This window comes from Molothrus ater, chromosome 1 (genome assembly GCF_012460135.2).
Source record: "Molothrus ater isolate BHLD 08-10-18 breed brown headed cowbird chromosome 1, BPBGC_Mater_1.1, whole genome shotgun sequence".
NCBI classification, from domain to species: Eukaryota; Metazoa; Chordata; class Aves; order Passeriformes; family Icteridae; genus Molothrus; species Molothrus ater.
In genome coordinates this window covers 23,508,701-23,526,587 of record NC_050478.2, presented here as the reverse complement: position 1 = coordinate 23,526,587, position 17,887 = coordinate 23,508,701, and the positions used below count along the sequence as shown (strand labels likewise).

General features: G+C 39.7%; 1 protein-coding gene across 1 annotated transcript in view; it reads right to left on the bottom strand.

Annotated features, from left to right (window-relative positions):
* Window positions 1–1,927: 1,927 nt before the first annotated feature.
* Window positions 1,928–17,887, bottom strand: part of CDK14 (cyclin dependent kinase 14) — a 440,286-nt gene continuing 424,326 nt past the window's right edge. The window contains exon 15 of the mRNA XM_054516107.1: window positions 1,928–2,023. The gene's annotated coding sequence lies outside the window, so the exon portion shown is untranslated. The remainder of the gene's footprint in view (window positions 2,024–17,887) is intronic.

Genomic DNA, 17,887 nt, shown 5'->3' with positions numbered 1-17,887 from the left:
ACTGTGAGAAGTTCACAACTTTAAATATAAAAGCACCTTGCCCACAGAGGTAGAGAATTCTTTTTCTGAGTTTATTTATCCTCATTTTAATTTTCTTGAAAAAAATGTCATAAGTTTTCAGTGTTGCTTTTTATAAATTCCTTGTGGAACAAGTTGTTTTTCTGATCAGATGGGCAGAAGGAACGAAGTAAATTTTCTGGGAGGCATTCTTCTGTGGCTAACAAGTCCAGGTTTGGAATAAATTTCATAAGACTTCTTACCACGCTTTGGACTTGTACTTCAGCATAAAGAAGCAGCAGTTATGCCACTGACCAGAAGCCCTATTTTAAGTTCTCTCACCACATCTCTCACAGGGTACCAAGTTGCATACATGATCCAGCCACTTCTAGGAAAGGAATGCAATCTTATCCTGGGTTCCAACTGGGTGGAGGATGCCAGATGTTTATGCTCTGAATAACTTATGCTCTGAAATGAAAGGTTTGATTACCTTGATTTTTATTCTACTGTTGATTTCATATAGAGTTCCAAAATATTATCTTATTTCTAACATAATCCTACCATGCAAATTAAAGTAACCTTAAAAGTCAAGAGGTATAGCTTGGGGCTCCTCCTGCTTGCAGCTACCAGCTTGTATTTAATGTTGTCCCTAGGATATTTCTTTCTTTCTACTTCTAAGGTATTAACAAAGTGGCATTTCAATAACATTTTTCTTCAGTCCTTAAGAAAATCAGCTTTTCTTTGAAGACACAAAGTTTGTAAATGCTAGCATTTGTCTGGAGTCCCCTTCCAGTTAGGGAATGCAGCCCAAGTGCATTGTTCACTTTCCTGTTTATGATGAGATTCATTGGCTTTCATCTCATATCTCTTCCCCTGAAAGGGGAGGGAAACAAAATTTTGCGATTTCAATGGGGATGAATTGGGCATGCTTTGGTGCATGTCCCTGCACTTAAAGGCATCCCATGCCTTTTGATGGCTTTGAGTGTGGCCAAGTTTGGTTTTTTTTTCAGTATCCATGCCATGTCCCTCATATCTTCCCCTGCAAGTTGTGTCTTCCTCCTTGCTTTTTTGCCCTGCTTTTGCAACATCTGTGAGGTGAGTTTTGGCCTCTTTTGGTCCTTTGTACTGCACCTCATTTCCTCCCAGTCCATTTTCTTGTAGTCACTAAATTTCCCAATTTTCTTTCCTTTTTTTTTTTCTTCAATTGCATTTCCTTTGATCATATCTCCATTCCAGAGTGTATATAAGTCCTTCTTTTCTGTTTCCAGGATTTCATATCTCTGAAGTTAGGTGGTTATTCTCTGCCACTCATTAGTGTCTCTTAATTGTCAATGGGGAGAGACAGACCCTTCCAGAGGGTGATTTATTCCATCCTAAACCAGCTGTTTAAGACAGGAAAGATTAATTATACAATAGAAGTCCTATTTCTTCTCAATGACTACAGCAGTCTGAAGTCAGTTGTTCCTAGGATCTGTACAACAGGACCACAAAGTATGCTCTGTCATTAATTCCAGAATAAAGGAGTCACTGAAAATGATGTGGCTGGGGTGAACAGAAAGTATAGCCAGGCTTTTCAAATCATACACAAGGAAAATTTAAGCTGTAGTCAATGAGATACTTCAGAAAACGCAACTGGAATCTAATTCCAAGGGCAGACAATGGTGGGGAGAGCTCTGTGCTGAGCTGACAGAAGTTGAGCCTTTGGTTGTTGTAAGTGTGGCTTCCTCTTTCTGATGGCTTTAATTTCACACCTTATATCCTGAAGAGAGGCAGTTAATTTTTGTACTTCCCTCAGCCACAGCTCATTTAGGAAAACCTCCACAGAACTGCAGAACTAGAAAAAGCAGGGAATACTCTGACAAATTGAAACCCTTGTCTGTGTGATTATGCACAGCATAATCATCTCCTTTCAACCACTATTTTGGGAGAACCATCCAGAACAGTGTGGAGTAAGGGGTGACCAAAAGGGCAGATGTCCTTTTTGTCTGTTCTCTCTTCACATAACCGTTCCTCATTTGCACAGACTCTGAAAAAGAAAGAAAGTGAAAATAGAAGCCAGGAAGAGGATTTTTGATCAACCCCGAGCCTCAGTGTGACTGAGCATCACAGATAAAAGACCTTTTCCCAGGCACAGGGAGTGGAAACCCTACTAGGTGAGGCAGGGAAAACAGAACCTCCTTCAGCAGAGACCTCCTGTCTGGGGGTGGCCACCAAGGCAGAGGATACCCAGGGGACACTGGAAGTCAGTTCCCAGGCATGGATGGAACACCCTGTGAGTGAGGGTCGGGTAAAAGGGCAAACTTAATATTTTTATGATAAACGATTATTTTTCATTCTGCTTAACTAATTCACTCTTGTTCTTATTAAACCAACCAGCTTTGATTGAATCACATTATTTAAAGATAGTAGAGATCATCAAGAGTGGTTGGTACCATTTTGGGAAAATATCTTTTGTGCTACACAGAAATTACATTACTCATTCACTTGAGGGTGTATCTTTCAACATGGTTGTAATCCGATTATCAGATCCAAACATTGCCTGCGAAGATGCTTTGAGATGAAAGAGATAATTTTCTAGAGGGCATAAAAATATTTAATTTCTGATTCTTGAGGCAAAAGAGACTTTTTAAAAATTTTTGGTGTTGGCTGTAGCAAAGTGGAAGATATTGATGTATACCAAGTATGTGATTTTAAAGACAGGAATAACAAAAGACCTGTAAAGTATCTCTAAAGATAAAAGAGAAGTTATACATTCAGTATGTCTAATCAATAACACAGTCTCTCTCACCAGGTCTTAATCCGTTTAGAGACTCCAACAGCAATATCCAGTTCTCACTGAGTCAGTCATACAGAATCTGAGAGGAAGGAGCATGAAACAGACTCCACTTTACTCTGTTACTGAAGGGAGGGAAAGCCCAGGCTGTGGATATCCCACCTGGAGAAGAATGTATTCTTTCTCAAATATTCTTTTTCAAACCTTCTGCAGTTGCAGCAGGTGCATAAGAGAACTTGTCCTGTCCTGCTCCATCTTCAGCCTCCCTGTCTCTGTAGAAAAGAGCCAATGCTACAGAGAAGACTGAGCTGGATTTAACCTTTTTCCGGGTAAAACCATGAAACCAAGCAAGTGACCCTCTTGTGTTTTAGGATACACTTGGCAAGGGAAAGTGAAGGGTGGAATTCATCTGACCTAAATCTGGTGTTTACAGCATTTGCCCAAGATAGTCTCAATTTACAAGGAGTGCAGAGAAACAGGCATTTTATAGGGAATGTTTTCAAAACTTTGAAATGATGCATGCATTGGTTCCATTGCTGTTAATAGCACTAGTGGCCACATCAATATCAACATTTGTATTTAATCAGAGACCTTTCCTTTCCCATTTGCAGTACCACAAAACCTGTGGAACAAGGATAAAACTTTTGTGTCTTAGAGCCTTTATCATCAGTACAAAGGAGCTGGAAAGCTATTTTAGTAGGATGACTGGTGATAAAATGAATCCGTAAAACTCTTTTAATCTTGAGTTTAAAACAGGGCAGCTTCTGGCTGGGTTCCTTTCTGTTCTAGAGTATTTTGTTGCAACACAGACTATAAACTATAAATGTAATGTAGCATAAGCTGTCTTCAGATTGCTTTGTTTTTCCCTGAGAGCCAAAGAGGCTCTGATCCCTAGAAACTGGTGACTGGTTTTAAATTGTTTTAAATAGGACCTGTGACCAGAATATCTACCACCACTGACCTCTGATGTACTTTAGAAATATTCCAAATAAATAATCAAGTTCTTCCTCTGTAGTCAAGCATCAGGCAGCCAGACTGTGGCATACTCTGTGTTTTCCTCTTTTGAGGGAAGCCTTGGAAAAGGGTCCTTGACTGAGGTCTAAACAAGAAGATATAGTACAGTCCCTAGAACAAAGTCACCAGTGCTCATGAAAAAATTGGCCTTTTATCAGTCCTGTAGAGAAGTTAAAGTCATGGAGGGAGCTTTGACATGCAAGGCTCTTGGTTTTGATACTTGGATGCTATCATTAAAACTCCTTGAATTGCTACCAGAGAAATCTTTGCAATAACAGTTTCGATTGCACTGCTTTGCCTGTTGAAGATATGAAAAACAAGGAGCAAAAATGAGTCAAGATGCTGAAAACTGTCATAAATAGTGTCTTTTTTAAACCATTATCCCTATGTTTTAACCTATGCCCATTTGTCGGTATCAAAATACCACTTGAGTTCAACAGGAACCAGAATAGCCCATAAAGAAATCTTGAGATCTGAATGAAAACACAAACCACTGTGTATTTTCAACTTTAGACCTATTGCAAGGCCATTGCAGAGTATCTGATAATGGCACTTATGTTTATATAGTCCATTGTTTTTCCTGTGCTGCAAACTTTCCACTCCACAGCCCTGTTTCCTGTTTCCCATTATGGAAGTCTCCAAAGGGGGTTTCCTTCTGTTTTTCTTATGGTCAAAAGGAATTTCATAAGTACAAGTCAAGTTTCTTTTCAGTGCTACATGTGCAGAATGGAATCTGAAAGCTCCCAGCGTAATCGTCTCCAGCATGTACATAGTTAGTGTTACACATAATCCACATCTGGATCACAAAATCTCTGAAAGGCTTCCAGGAATATTTAGACAGCCATAATGCAACACGTTGCTGTGTAAGGGAGAAATAGAGCTAACCTCAATGTCAAGGTTATGGCTTTTGAGAAACACAGCAGCTCCCCTTCAGAACTTTGTAGCTTACCTTCTGGTTCCTGCCTGCCATCAGTTTGAATGCCATTAATATTTTCTTTTCCACTCAAGCCCATAGACACATCTGAAAACAGTTTACATCCCAACTTGCCTTGTGCTGTTGATATTTAATTCTAAACTGCATATAAAACTTGGTGCATGTGTAACCCATATATTTTAATATCAGAGACTGTCTTGGCACCTTTTTCTGCTACAATCAGCTCAGAACCCCAGGAGATAAAATATGGTTGGAACTGAACTAGCAGGCAGTCTGCATTACAGTATTCATTTCAGAGTTAAAACACATTTCTAGATTACATCTGGGCTTGGCACTAAGCTGTAGTACTGCCTTGTGTGTAATATAGTATCTATAAACTACTTTTCAACCACTGCTTATGGCAGAGAACCCATGGTGGTATAAATGCTATATGAAGCCCTTCAAAATTTTCTCTTTAGCTTATTTTACTTAAATAGTGGATTTAGGATGGTGCCTCAAGGAACACAACATCAGGCAATAACTGCAGTCCTTAATGATACTAGATATTATTGTAATTTCTTAACAAATTTTGGGGTGAACTGAGGGTAAAAAGATTTTGGTGCATCTTCTCTTCATAGCACTGTGTCTGCTTCACAAATTATTTGCACCAAAGAATTCCTTCATTTTGTTGTTTCAATCCCAAAAAAAGGGTCTAACTAGAAGTTATTATCCAGATCTATATAATTCTGCTCTGTCTTGCCACTGAATTCAAACTTCCTAGCTTCAAATTTGCCTTCTGAATTGCTTTTACTACAAAGGACTTTCTCCCTTTGTTTCTCTGTCCATATGTACCCAGTGGTGAATAAGAACATTGTAGGTGTCCCTGTCTGCTCCATACAGATGCTTTTCTGCTGAAAAGATGAGAATTTTTCAGCAAGAGAGGTTTTGCTGTTGACCTGGTCAAGAAGGTGGGTGTCCTGTCTAAAGAGCAAATGTGATAGTGCTTATCCACTCTCCACCTCTGTACCCCTCTGTACAGAGAAGAAAGATATGGTCCTTGGGGGAGCTTCTCTCCTCCTATGTGCTTTAAAAGAGCCTAAATAAGAATTTGAGATGAGACATTTATGTCACAAATTGCTGGAGCTAAGAGAGTTGATTTCCCCCACATAGTTTCTTGTATTCAGTCTTCTCTTCCTTTCCCTCTCCTGTGGTATGGCAAATGGTGCAAATACTTGATGGGAAAAGAGGAAGAAAACACTTTGGCAGTTGCTCACTACTCTGAGAAGATACACCATGATATCAGAAGTAACTCTCTGCTTCTCAGTGCCTTGGACAGGGTAGGGGTGATCTCATTTACTTATTTATTTTGCTTCTTGCTAAGCTTTGTGTTTTGTTAGTGTCCCCAACACTAACTACTCATCCAGTAGATATACTTTCAGAATTTTTTATTCTCTAAATCAATTCTTTCCCCCCCCCCTTTTCTTTGTGTAAAGGATATGTACTGGCTTTGTGAAATCCCTGTAGCAAGTTGTGAATGATGCATGAACTGAAAAATCTTTGCCTGGTACACGGTAGGAATATAGAAAGTGCTGTGCAGTCACTGCTATGCTATGCTTTTTTTCCTACATATACAGACACATAGTAGTCATTCCATATTCATTTTGACAAGCCCTTTATGTCCAGACACCATGGGATGGGATGGATTGTGTACCATTGGCCTGCACTGGATTATGTATCAGAGAGCTTTTTTTGCATAACTCTTCCCCGAGCTGTGCTTAGAGGAAACTGGTGTCTTCTGCTTTTGCTTATATGCCAGCTTGAATTTCCTCCTGAGTTCATATTTCAGGCAGCAAATATACCTGGGAAGCATTGCTAAGGTGTCTGTATTTTGCAATGTGTGCTCAGACAGGGATTTGAATCCTAGACACTGAGCTACAAACCTGAGGACGTGCTCATTTTTTAAATTGGCATGGATCCTGGCTATTCCCTGTTTACAGCCTACTGTGGACTCAGTTTATTTCCTTTGGGCATCCAGTCCATCTTAGCTAATGGAAAGAGTACAGAATACCCAATAGAAATGCAAGTGCAAATCAGAGAGATGATTTTCCCTTCTATTTTAATGGCTATAAGATTCACACTCCTCTTCAGACACCTATTGCTAACTTAGATTTTTGATTTCCCATGTTGCCATGCCTGAAAGGGACTGCTATGCACTAGATATTCCTGCAAGATATGTGCCAGCAAAGACAATCTTACTTGATTTCCCCTGATTATACAAGGGTGTCTTCCTAGGGTGGGATGGCTGACTGTTTTTCCTTCTGTGGTCACACAGCACATTATTAGTTGCTCAAACCTGTAGTTAGATACCACCTGAATGAAAAGATTTCATTTTTATGAGCATTGACCAGTGAGACTACAAGTTAATTCTAGCTTTCCCCTAAGAGTAGGTTTCTCATTAATAAGAATGATACTGAAGTCAAAGTAAAGGCTTATTTTATTAAAAGTGGAGACCTTAGGGAGGAAGTAGAGGTTACTTGTTTACATTAAATAAATCATATTCCTGCTCTGAGCCTCAGTTTCCTAACTTAAAAATAAGGATAAACCAGATAGTTTTTCAGCTCTGAAGACTGACAGGTGAACAGCATTGGACAAAAATTACTGATGTGTATAAAGTATGAGTGAGTAAAAGACAAACAAACAGATGAGGCCACAGAGGGAGAGAAGCAGCAGCTGGGTAGGAGGATACACCCAGATCACCTGAAAACAGGGTATCAGAAATCCTTGTGTACAGTGGGGCAGGTAGAGGTTTGCAAGGGATGGTGGTGTACAGCCACTCCAGCTGCAGAAGTCCTGGAGAAGGTGGGTAAATCATGCACAGGGAATTACTGTCTCAGGAAAAGAAGTCAGGGAAATAAAGGACAGGATTAGCTACAGCTGAGCCCACTGCTTTTCCCTAGGCTTCCCCAGGCTATGGGGTGAGAACTCCAGGCTCCTGAGTAAGCGGACTGTGCTTTTCCAGCTGACACTTGCAAGATGTAAGGAGCCTGTTCTTACTGCAACAATTAATTTTTAAAAATGGTTATCAGCAACTCCTGTTTTATTATGTCTTTATCTCTAGTTTTCCCAAATAAATGAGACTTTTACCGTATGCCCCAAATGGTAGACTATTTATGAGGGGCTTTTTATGATTGCAAATAAAAAGAGTATCCTTGGCAACATTTCTTTCCCATTCCTAGCAATCAGTTACTGAACCCTAACCTAGATATATTTGATATTCCCTGCATTCATGCTTAGACAAATGGAGTTGATTCCTGAGCCTGTGAACACATTGGAACTGTTGCCTCATTCACTGCAGCTTTGGCAGAAGTAAATTGGACCAAGGTGATGCTCCCGGCCATGCTTTCAGTATAATTTCTTTCTTTTCACTACAGAACCCTGATGTGGTCATGCCCTAACCTTTCTTTGAGTCAGTTCTCCTGCTGGGGGAGTTAAACAGTGAAAAAAGGCTTCTGCACTTGCTTGAATTCGGCAGAGAGCAGCTAATGAGCCCTCCTGATCCGCTGTGCACTGGGTGTGCGGCCATGGCAGCCTCAGCTCTGCCCCAGCCACAGGGACCACAGCAGCCCTGCTCCTGCCCCTGCATCCCAGTGTGGGGCTGGGATTGAAATAAACACTGGCAGGAGACCTTTCTCCTTTTTAATGCCCGTATTAAAAATGATCAGCTTGGGTGGGGAGAACCGACAAGTCCAAGGAGGAGAAAGAGTGCAGCTTTGTCCACTGGTCTGTGGGCAGACCTGGGGGCTCCATCCTCAGGAGAACATCCAGAGACTCCATGCTTTCTGGTTCAACATTTGAGCTCCTCTGTCTAGCCAACATCTAGATTAGGGTGAGGAGTAAAAAGGGTCTTAGCGGATACTAGGTTCTGTTCCTCATGTCTAGACATCACTTTGATTCATCAATTTTGTGTTGGCTCATTGTTTTTAGGGGTTTTTGGCTAGGTTTTGTGAGAGCTTTCTGCTGTTGCATGCTGGATCGAATGTCATTTGCATGTCATTCAATGTCCCCTCCTCTTCACCTTCTGGGTGCCATCCTCCAGAAAGCAGCAGGGAGCCACTCAAGAAAAGGGGAAATTCTTAACCATCAATGACAGGTAGTTAACGAAAATGACAGGTGATTACAATAACAGTTAGAACTCCACCCTGGCAGCAACTAGCCCAACCTGTTAACTCTGCAACCTTTTAAAAAAATGGACAGCTTTTCTACTCATAACAGCCCGGGCTGTCCCTGTGCCCAGCACTGCCTCACTCTAGCCTGCAGCAGGCTCTGCTCCCTGCGCCTGGGCAAGGGCACCCAGCTGCCTCCCCAGGCAGGCACACATCAGCCGTGACTTCCAGGTGGTTTTGGTGGGCACCTCAGACCACCCAGGCAATATCTGCTGTGCTGTGGGTGTGTCTGATGCATAATTTTTGTGATGATATTATGGCATAATGAGCATCTTACACAGTTGGAGGTTTTTTGCATTGTCTTATGCACATAGAACAGTATATGATACTCCCTACCAACCAGATGAATGCTCTTTGGTGCAAGAGTAGACTATAAATTGGTTTTGGGTGCTTGCAGGAAACGGCTGTAAAAATGTTTCTTGGTATTTAGAATGTTCTGGAAACTTATCATTTTTGTTATCAAACTGTGTCAAAATCAACCATGGTGTGACCGTGTTCACAGGGGTTCTTGGATGAGGGAAGAGACGAGAATGTTGACTGCATGTTCAGAAGTCATGATTTATTATTTTATGATATATATATATAGATATATATATTACATTATGACTATACTAAAAAGAAATGGAAGGGAAAGGTTTCCTCAGAAGATAGCTAAGCTAAGAATAGAATAAGAAGAATGAGAACAAAAGGCAGCTCTCTCGGACTCTGTCCAAGATAGCTCCGTCTTGATTGACCATTAATTATAAACATTCAAGATGGGCCAATCAAAAATCCACCTGTTGCATTCCACAGCAGCAGATAACCATTGTTTACATTCTTTTTCTGGGGCCTCAGCTTCCCAGAAGGGAAAATCCTAAAGAAAGGATTTTTAGTGAAAAAGATGTCTGCGACACTATGGTAGTACAGTCTGCATTTTCTTAATGCCCCATAGGCTTTCTCAACATTCTACTTTTTAAGAGTTTAAACTGATACATCCAAGTCTCAATCACCCAATTCTTATTCATAGATTGAAAGTAAAAAACAAGCTTTCCTGTTTTTTTAGTATGTGATCAGTTTTTCAGCTTGAAGGAGTGTCTTGCCTAAATCCAAATGCAATAAAAACCTTCTCTGCACCTGTGGAGAAGCTACAGATGGCAAAAGCAAACATTTTTCCAGGTGTTCAGTCATGGAAATCTTACTCCTGAGAAGTGGGACTTTCTCAAAATTTCAAGAATAAATATACTTCACTGGAGTATTGTTTTTAATTTAAGATGAAATGGTCTGAAGTTATTTCTGTAATCTTAGGCCTTTGTATACATTAACTTCATTTCAGAGTTGATTTAAATTATGTAAATATTTTAATGAGTCAGTATCAGCAACACCTAAATACAGACCCTGTCATTATTATTATTAGTTATTATTATTATTAGTCATTATTATTTCTGAGTACTAATTTTTGCACTCTTTGTCTGTAGAAGAAGTTGATTTGAAATTTCCAACCACTAAATCATATTGAGAGAGTAACTGTAATGTTAACTGCTATTTTTAATTAAAGAAAATAAAAAACTGTGATTAGCAGATAAACATAATGTGATCAGAAGCCAGAAATGCGCCCAGTAGACAAATTTTTGGAAGACTTGACATTCTTTATTAAAAATGTCTGAGCCTCCTGCTCCAAAATAAGTGTCTGAGATTTTCACTGTTCCTTGCTGGGTGGGTGCTCTTCTTTCCCAGGCAGGATGGTCTTTTTGTCATGGCTAGAGCACAGTGAACCCAAGAGGGATTTAAAACTATCTATACAGAAATGCCTTTCTGAGGTTGATATAGGGATAGATACCAGGCAATTTTAAGTGGCTGCTTTGAAAGCTGTGCAGCGACCTGTCATGAGCAATCTTGATCACCTCCTCTTTGCTGTCTGAACCCAACTGCTAACAGCATTTTAGGGCTGGCTCTCCTGTTTGCAGGAAAACCAAACATCTGTGTCTGCAGAGAGGAAGCCCTCAGAGTGAACCTGTGGCACAGTGCTTCCACAAATTCCACCAGCAGGGACTGGGCACGGGAGAGCACAGCCCAGGGATGCTCTGAGGATGTGTGCAGGGCTGCTCTGGGGTTCCAGGTTCAGCTGCAGTGGGCATTTTGCTGTGCACTGAGCTGATGTGGGGCCCCCAGGGTGACTGTGCCCCCCAGGCAGACCCTCTGCAGGCAGAGTGGTGCTGCCACAGCAGGACAGAGAGCCCAGCACACTCCCACTCCTGCGTGCAGCCTGCCTCACACCAGCCCACTGTGATTACTTACAGATATTTACTTTTGCAGAAGCCATATAGAACATTAAAAGGGGTTTGAAAATCTCTCAGTTTTTCAACTTCTGAAGGATTATTAACTTCAAAGTCTGAAGAAATGTCGGCCTTCTATGCTTGGAAATGCCAGCAGCTTTTGCATATCCCCACCACAGTACCAAGCAACCCCCAGCAGAGAGAAACGATTACTGCCTCCATGGCATAAGGATGGCTTTTGATCTCCTAACATATTGGAAATTACTTAAAGGTAAGCCATCTGCTAGCTGAGGAACAAAAATAGATTACATCACACCCTGCTAGAAAGATTGTGTTAAATCCTGTGTATCAAGGCTTTTAATAATTCTAAATGAAGTCAGTTAATAGGATTAGGTACACATTTTCCTTAGGCTTCTTTCACCAACTATTCACAAAAAAACTTTTTTTTGGCGGAGATCTGTAAAATTCAGGCATGTTTCACTATGAATAAAAGAGTTCATTCCAGAACAAAATGTTTCTTTAGATCATAATTGCTCTCCAGAAACACTTATAGTAGGAGAGCAGGTCAGTGTGCAGGGAGTGGGAGGAACCCAAGCCCTTTATTTTTTGTTAATATAGTAATATTAACTGCAAATGTTGAATTGCTTTGCTAGGGCATTGCAACTACTTACATAGGATGTAACCTGTCCTTAAAAGATTGTTCAGGAAACTGTTAAAAGTCTTTATTTTTTCCCTTCCTTTTTCTTTTTTCTTTTTTCTTTCTTTTTTCTTTTTTTTTTTTTTTTTTCTTTTCCAAAGTGGTTGGTCACCTAAGAAAGGTGATTCAGACCTGTTTTGTTTACACTTAGAAGAAACTTTGACTAGTACTCCTTGTAACTAGGAGACCATAAACCTTGTTATTTTGTCTTTGACACTGTCTGGGAAAAGATGCTCAGATGGCAATTCTTTCTGCTACATCCTTCTGCTCCTTGCCAATCTATGAATCATGGACTACAGTAGCTGAAACTTATATCCAAGTATTTGGGTTTAATAGGACTTGATGGACTCTTCCCTTAATCTGTGAAATTATTTTCTAAGTTTATTTATAGTTTTGTGTTCTGTAACACACACTGGTAATGAGATTCATGATTAAGGCTTGTGTTGTAACTACTTCCTTTTGTTAAAAACTTTTGAGCTTATAATTTTATAAGGAGACCATGTACTAACTGTTTTTCTCACCAGAATTAAACCGTTTGGAATCACGTTTGGATGCAAGACAATTTCGTCATGTACTATTTAGAACTTGCTTTTTATACGTGTTGCCATTTTCTCTTCTGAATTAATCAGAGGCTAAGTTTTACTATATCCTTATCAAAAACACATGAAATGAAAATGATTTGTATTTTCTATTTTTTTATGTGGTCTAGGGTTTACTATTGAAGACTTTTATTATGACAGAAGTCATTATGATTTAGAAATCCTGCTTAGTCAACAAATATTCATGGCCTTACAAGGATCAGTAGTTAACAACTGTGGTAAGTGGTACCTTTCTCTAAGGGTAATTTATTTCATATCAAAGCAAACTATCCCCCCATAAAATAAGGCTATAAGAATCTGGAAAACATAAGTTAGAACCAAACCCTGAATGTATGGTTTCTGAGCAATGTGACAAGTGAAAATATAAAGGAATTGTGGTCCCATGCCATAAAAACTTCTGGGCAGAAATCTGGGGAGTTCTGTTATTTCAGACACAGTTACAGTCACTGGGATCACTCTTGTGCTCAAAAATAAGTACACATTTCTTTTCTATATATGAACTGTAGAAGGAATTACTTGTGTTAGATCAAAGTTTGGAAAACAATGGCTCCAACCGGCTGGTTATGGTTTTACACTGATGAGCACAGAAGAAATATTTTCCATTTCTAATGTCAAATGCACCATTATGTAAATGTTAGGACAAAAGCAAAGGACAGTATTGGCAGGTATGGAATTATAATAAAACAATTTAAAAATCCTCCTTCAACTTCTGTATTCTGGCAGTTAAGTATTTCTGGAAGTTTGGCTCAGTAGAATTGGGGAGGATGATGGGACAAGGAAAGTGAAACATCTTATAGTTCATTAAAATGGAAAGTGAAACAAAACAGAGCATTACAGACATTTTAAGATGAGATATCCAGGAGAATATCTTATATTGACTGGGAAAATATATGGTTCTCTTTGCAACAAGCAGAACACATGATTCTGGATTTTGCTGATATTGGACTTGCATGCAGAAGACACCACACAAGCATTTATTGCATAGCTGAATGTTCCATCTATATGCAGACTAAATAAAGTAGAGAGAGCTGAGGTGCAAACTTTACTGCAACTCATCTAATCTGTTAATCTTGGTCTTCAGACACCCATTTGTCTCATTGAAGGGCCTTTTCTTTTCCATGTCCTTTCAGTCTTTGCCTTTTCCACATTCCAACATTATTTCTGAAAAGCTGAAAAGGAGAACTGACTTAGAGCTACTGTACAAACAGTAATTCTAACAACTTCCATCCACCAGCTTCCTACCCCAAGGAGAGGTTTAGAGACCTCAAACCCTCTAGTTTACAAACCATCCATGTCAGAACATATATCAACACTAAATAATTTAAAAATATAAGTATGACCTTACTACTTCAGATCCAATGTCAATGTAGCTCTGTTTTCTGCATCCAGCAGTGGATGTAAACTTGTGTGCCTGTACAACAAGAACATCACAAGTCTGTATGGTGCTTTGCATTAGGCCTCACATTCAGCTTTTAAGTATTTTAAGCTCCATCTGCCTGCATTGCACACCCACTAGGTCTGACACTGGAAGAGTCTGTGAGGAGACATTCCCTGTCTAGCTCTCGATGCCAGGTCTAACCTTTTTCAGGCCTCATCACCAAGAATCTGTTTAGATACACTGAAACCATTTTGGGACAAGGAGATCACAATTTGCAGTTTTAGGACTCTGGAAAATCATGGCTTTATATAGTGGCATAGGGATGTTCTTCTCTTGCTCCTTTCAAAAAGATTCTTAATGTCTGAATTGCCTTTTTGACCACTAATTCATATTTATATAACATAGTTACCCACCTCCACACCTAGGTCTTGTTCCTGAGTGGTGAGATCATCTCAGAGCCCACCATTTTCTAGATGAAGTTAGAATTTTCTCATGCTCATCACTACATATTTATTAGCAGTGAATTTCCTTTACCATTTTATTGCCCAGTTGCTTTGTGAGTCCTTTATGTTTGGGCTTTGCCCTTTGATATTCAGGGTAACTAAGCATAATTAGCAAACTTCACTTCAGTGCTCATTCCTTTTGAAGAACATTTTAGATATATCAAACAGTCCCTGCAGAATTCTTCTGGTGAGTTCATTTCAACGTGAAACTAAACATTTACTCCTAACCTCTGTTTTCTGTCTTTCATTCAGATATTCATCTAAACAAAAAATTCCCCTTTAAACATCCCCCAGATGTTTAGTTTTCTTAAAAGCTAATCTTTACTGAGGGATTTTGTAAAAAGCTTTTTGGAAATGCAAGTAGACTATACCTACCAGGTCACCCTTATCTACATGTTTTTTTATTTTTTAAAGAATTCTACATTTATAAAGCAATACTTTCATGGACAAAGACATGGAGTAGTTCCAGATGTGCATTATTTCTATTCTTATTAAACATGCTACTGATGTACCCTCTATAGATGTCAATCTTGCAGGCCTGCAGTTCCTCAGATCTTCCCTGGAATAACTTCTAAAAACTGACACCCCATTTGTCTCTCCTGTTCTGCTGCTAAGGCAATTTCAGGCAAGAAATTACACACTCTTGCTAATATAGTTCCACTTTTGCATCCTTGCATTGTCCTAGAACCACAAGCTGAATAACATCTGCTCTTGGTGGTTTTTCTTAGTGTTCAATTGACCATTTGTTCCTTATCCTTTTTTGCAGAAATTTCAAATTCAAGGAGATGCTCTACTCATCCCCCCAAAAATCCCCAAGCCAAACCCAAACAAACCACAAAAAGCAATAATTCAAACCCCAAAACAAAACAAAAAAATCCCTCAGAAGTCCTTAGTTTCTTCCATAGTGAACACTGATGCAAATAATTAATTTAACTTTTCTGAACTGATTTTTTCCTCCTGTACCAGGATCAACTAGTAGTCCTATAGAGTTTCAGAAAGTCCTACTCTTTAAAACATATTTTTAACTGTTGGGCTGACCCTACTGCATTTTTATATTCAAAATTCCATAATTTATTATTTTATTTTCTTACTACAGATATGACTTAGTTTTTTGAAGAAGGATGGCCTTGTGCCATACAAAGGAGAGATTATCTACCTATGTTAATTGATACACTGTATGGAATTAGGCACAATCTTATAATTCTTACACAATGTGTAAGATATAATATGTAATCTGATAATTCTTACACAAAGTGGTTTTGCACAGAGAACAGTTGAAAGAATAATTCAGGTCTGTATCCGTGCCCTAATCAAAAGTCAGCCTATTTTTGGACAATATCCCTTTCATCTCTTCTTGTTGAAGGTGTTCCTTTTCTCAAAGCTTTTTAAAAGTGTTGCCTAGGTGACAGAACATTTATTTTGGAAGGGAGTTCTGGTGTTCAGTCTCATCACCTGTTTCTTCCTCTATTACAGTTCCATGACAACTCAGTGACACACACATGTGGCTCTCAGTACAGCAGCAGCACTCAGCTGTGAATGCTCAAACAGTGAATGCTGCCAGGCTGCAGAGCCACACTGACCATCCTTACAGCTCAAAGAATCAACACAAAGAAGAACTTTGACAAACAAAGGAATGTGTTTTTGCTTTTTCCTCAGGTCACAAGACATTGTAACCTGATCTTTAGGGAGCACATTGGAAGGTATGGATCCAAACACACCCTGACTATGGTGAGGATTCAGCCAGAGCTCAGTGGATTTTCAGCTTGAAGTTGGATTGAGCAGAGTCAGAAGACAGAAGGAGATACTGAAATAATATTTTGTCCAGACACCAGTCTTTAGAGACATGGAGGATAGGTCTGGGTCCTCTGACAGAAGCAGTACAAATGCAGGCCTTCAGAGGGTTGTTCAGGGTCCAAGGCTCCGCTGCAGGGTCTGGCCAGCCTTGGTGTGCTGCCTCCTGGGTTTGGCAATCTTCTCTGAGGTACCAATGGGAGAATTGGACCTCTCATTCAAAACTCCAAATTCTGTTATTTGTGTGTCTTTGAATTTAGGTCAAAGGGCTGATTCAGCAAAGAGATTTATATCACTGACTACTACTTAGGCACCTGAATCCAATGTTTATATTTTACTGAAACTCTCAAAACTGCCACTGAATTACTGCCTATCATTTTAACTCATCTTTGTTCTTGGGTTTTGCATCAACTAACCTTAAACATTTGCAATGTAGATGCTTGGATCTGAATTAGTCATCCTCAGTTCCTCTTAAGCTCAGCAGAGAGAGAGAGTTTCTGGGGAATGATTCATCTGACCCACTTTAGAGGTCTACAGCACATCCCATGGACTGCACAGCCAGCCCACAGTGACAGCTCAGATGTGTCTGCCAGCACAGTAGGTGATTGCATTTAGACAGATGAATTGAAACCCTGGTGCCAGAGGTGCTGTGGATCATTTGTACACTCTGTACAGCCCCACAGACCACCTGTGCATAGCAAATGGGAGCTATTTTAAACCTCAAAGGACAATTGTATTGCACACTGATAGACGCTAAGAGTGAGCTGTGGTGGCTGACAGGCAGGGAATAAACAAGTGGCTCTGTATGGTTTGTACACAGGGTGGCCAAAGGCACCCTGTGCTTGAGCTGCACAGAGCCCTCCTCACCTCCATGCCTGACCAAGTTGCTGGCATTGCACACAATCTCCTTTGCCCAAAAGGGGCCAGCACAACAGTCTCCATTTACACAGGGCTCTTCTTGGATAGCCTCAACAGAAATGTACACCTGAAGTTTCAGGATGCCTAAAATTTAAGCACTAAGATTTTCATGTCTCACTAGCCCTAGGTATACCAATTTCAGTATAAAATATTCCTGTGGCTTTAATCTCTAAGTGTGGGAACTTAATGTTGAATTAATCCTAATTAGACCTCCTAGCTCATAGTGAGTCTATTATTTCTTTCTCATGGGAGAAAAAGATGGTGGATATGCTTTTAACAATAGGTTCTGGAATACTCTGACTTCAGTGTGAACTGTGGCAAGGCAAAAAAAAGGACTGGGTGTCCTAAAGGACTGGGTGTCCTAAAAAACCGTTAGAAGTTGGACTTACAACATTAAGGTATGCAAAGGAGATTTTGCTGCAGCTAAAGAAATAACTGGAGTGGTCAAAGTGATCTGCAGAATTAAAACACAGCAGCACAATTAAGCCTACACCTGGAGTGTCTGGCAAGACGGGATGCAGTAGCCTACTTACAACTCATCATTAAAGACTGATAAGGAAGCAATGTTTCTTTCACCACCAGAAAACATTGGAAATTTAAACTACTTTTAACTGAAATAAGGTCAAAGTCACTTTTGACCATCATTTATCAGTTTTTTTTTGTGCCCAAGTGAATGGCTTCAATTTTGCAACAATTCAAGTTTGCAACAATTGTAAACTTGCCATCTTAGTGGCAAGTGGAGAAAACAGGAACACTGACATTCAACCTGGTCTCAAAGTACATGAAAAATGTTTTTATCCTATATCTCCTACACATGAAAGCTTCAAGT